Source organism: Babylonia areolata, chromosome 12 (genome assembly GCF_041734735.1).
Source record: "Babylonia areolata isolate BAREFJ2019XMU chromosome 12, ASM4173473v1, whole genome shotgun sequence".
Taxonomy (NCBI): Eukaryota; Metazoa; Mollusca; class Gastropoda; order Neogastropoda; family Buccinidae; genus Babylonia; species Babylonia areolata.
In genome coordinates, this window is record NC_134887.1 from 39,545,378 (window position 1) to 39,547,877 (window position 2,500).

Consider the following 2,500-nt stretch of genomic DNA (forward strand, 5'->3'; position numbering starts at 1 on the left):
ATAATACTACATGTGAACTTGATTAGTACTCAAGAACTTCTAAATGTCAGTATGTATTACAAGTTGTGTGCTTGTGTTCTTTGGTGCTTATGTACCTTTACAGTATGCTCCCTCCTACATGTTCTCGGTGCATGTGTACCTTTATGTTATCAAGTTCAATGTCATTTATTTCCATCACAGTGATAACCTCAGTCAGTCCAGACATTCACTGACACAGACAATTCAAACGATAGCACAGATAACCAAAGAATATATACAATAAACAAGCGGACTATAAGCTTAATTGAGCACAATTAAAAGAGCAAATATATGTGAAATTCAGTTTAATTATTTATCCTCATACACATTTTTTCATTAAATAAATCATTTGCGAATGCTTGTGTATAAAAAATTAAATATATATTTTTTTAATCCTGCGTGATCGTTTGTCAACCATCCAATCAACAAATCTATATTTAAACATTATATTTCACACACACACACCGTGCACACACACAATGTCAGGGCGACATGCACGCATAAAGTGAAAACGACAGACCGACAGGCTGAGACGACAACAATTATTATATCCTCCTCTTTGAAAATGGTGAAATATAAAAACTCATGCATCGGACAAAAACTCGGAAAGAATAACCTACCTGCCTTCTTTTCTCGAACTGAAACTGTCGGAATGTTTTTCGCAACAACATTGATTGCCGTTATCTCCCTTGAGCATTTTGGGCACTTGTGCTTATTGACACGTTTTCCATTCACTTCTTTTTATTGTTCAGAGCCTCCTCTCTCTCTCTCTCTCTCTCTCTCTCTCATTTTCGCGCGCGCTTCACACACACACACACACACACACACATGGTGCCGCCAAAGTAGGACGCCGGTGAGCCGGCCTGCATATGGTGACTGAGTGAAAAAAGGCACTTGTCACAGTCTGAAGATGCCGCAAGCTGAAAAAACAAAACTGAACAAATCAACAATCAATTAACAACAACAACCTGACAAAACCCATAATATGTGTGTCCATCATCAAGTTAAAACATCAAAACAGGTTTTTAATTGCGGCCGCGGCATCACAGCCGCATAACTTGAACCCACCCGGCGTGGCAAACAATGAACTGTGCCGTGATATGTTTGTAGTTGTAGTACAAGTTCTGAAGAACTAGTAGTGGTAGCAGTAGAAGTATAGTAGGAGCAGCAGCGCAGTACTGACTAATATAGCGTATATTGTATGTGTGGAGTGATGGCCAATTATAAGAGGTAACGCGTCCGCCCGGCTGGGAAGCTGCGATAGAATCTGAACGCGCTGGTTCACTGAGTCGAATCACAGCCCAGTCGCCGTAGCCGGGTACAAGTTTTCTCCGGCCCTCCACTAGACCTTGCATGAGTGGTGGTCTGGACGTCAGTCATTCGGCCGATGAGACGATAAACCAAATAAGGTCCTGTGTGCAGCATGCATTTAGCGCACGTAAAAGAATCCACGGCAACAAAAGGATTAATTGTCCCTGGCAAAAAGTCTGTAGAAAAATCCACTTCGATCAGTGGGGAAAAAACTTGTGACAAATAAAAAAAATGCACGCAGGGGGAAAAAAAAGAAAGAAAAAGAAAAAAAAAGGTGGCGCTGTCTGTGTAGCGACTCGGCGGACGCCGTGCTGTCCCTGGGGACTGAGAGCTGATCCCGAATTTTACTCAGAGAAATCTGTTGTGACAAAAAAGAGATTATTACAAATATGCAGGAGTACTGAGTACAGTACCTACTGGTGGTGGTTGTCAGTGTAGCCGCGTGGTTCTGGTGTGTGCATGTGTATATGCATATACGTGACGTGCGTGTGTGTGTGCGTGCAGTGTGTGTGTGTGTGTGTGTGTGTGTGTGTGTGTGTGTGTGTGTGTGTGTGTGTGTGTGTGTGTGTGTGTGATTCTCAGTTCTTTTAATTCTTTCTTTAGTCAAACGTCTCGAGTCTTTACTCACTCTGTAGTGACAGTAGAAAATCACAAGTTAAGTCACTAAACTAGCAAGGAAAAAGTCTACTGGTTTGTATATGTGTATGCAAGGAAAAGATCGAGTATCTGTGTCAGTGCGTGCGTGTGTGTCAGTGTGTGTGAGGGGGAAGGGTGAGTGTGTGTGTGTGTGTGTGTGTGTGTGTGTGTGTGTGTGTGTGTGTGTGTGTGCGCGCGCGCGTGTGTTGGGTGTATATGTGTGTGTGTTTGTCTGTATGTCTCTGTGTGTCTCAGATCTGTGTCTGTGTGTCTGTGTCTGTGTGTGCGTGCTTGCGTGCGTGCGTACGCTCAGAACAAAAACAAAATTGAAGCCGTGCCGATAGAAATCTGATTCGGCCATGACCCCATGACCCGATAGCAGAAGGCTAAAGTCCGGCGGCCGATGTGATTTCTGCGAAGGTTGGTATGGACATATTATATTCGTAAACTGAGCAACAAGCATGCTATGGTACCATAGCATAGTTGCTAGCAGCGTATTGCGTTTGGTTATGATTGTTTGCAGTGTAAACACAAC

The 2,500-nt window shown here is 43.1% G+C and overlaps 1 protein-coding gene and 1 long non-coding RNA gene across 4 annotated transcripts in view; one reads left to right on the top strand and one right to left on the bottom strand.

Annotated features, from left to right (window-relative positions):
- LOC143288611 (ultra-long-chain fatty acid omega-hydroxylase-like) overlaps window positions 1-711 on the bottom strand; it is a 20,429-nt gene extending 19,718 nt beyond the window's left edge. For all 3 annotated transcript variants that reach the window (XR_013056123.1, XR_013056122.1, XM_076597267.1), the window contains exon 1: window positions 639-711. The gene's annotated coding sequence lies outside the window, so the exon portion shown is untranslated. The remainder of the gene's footprint in view (window positions 1-638) is intronic.
- A 1,611-nt stretch (window positions 712-2,322) lies between these two features.
- LOC143287927 (uncharacterized) overlaps window positions 2,323-2,500 on the top strand; it is a 7,832-nt gene continuing 7,654 nt past the window's right edge. The window contains exon 1 of the long non-coding RNA XR_013056021.1: window positions 2,323-2,385. This is a non-coding gene — a long non-coding RNA (uncharacterized LOC143287927). The remainder of the gene's footprint in view (window positions 2,386-2,500) is intronic.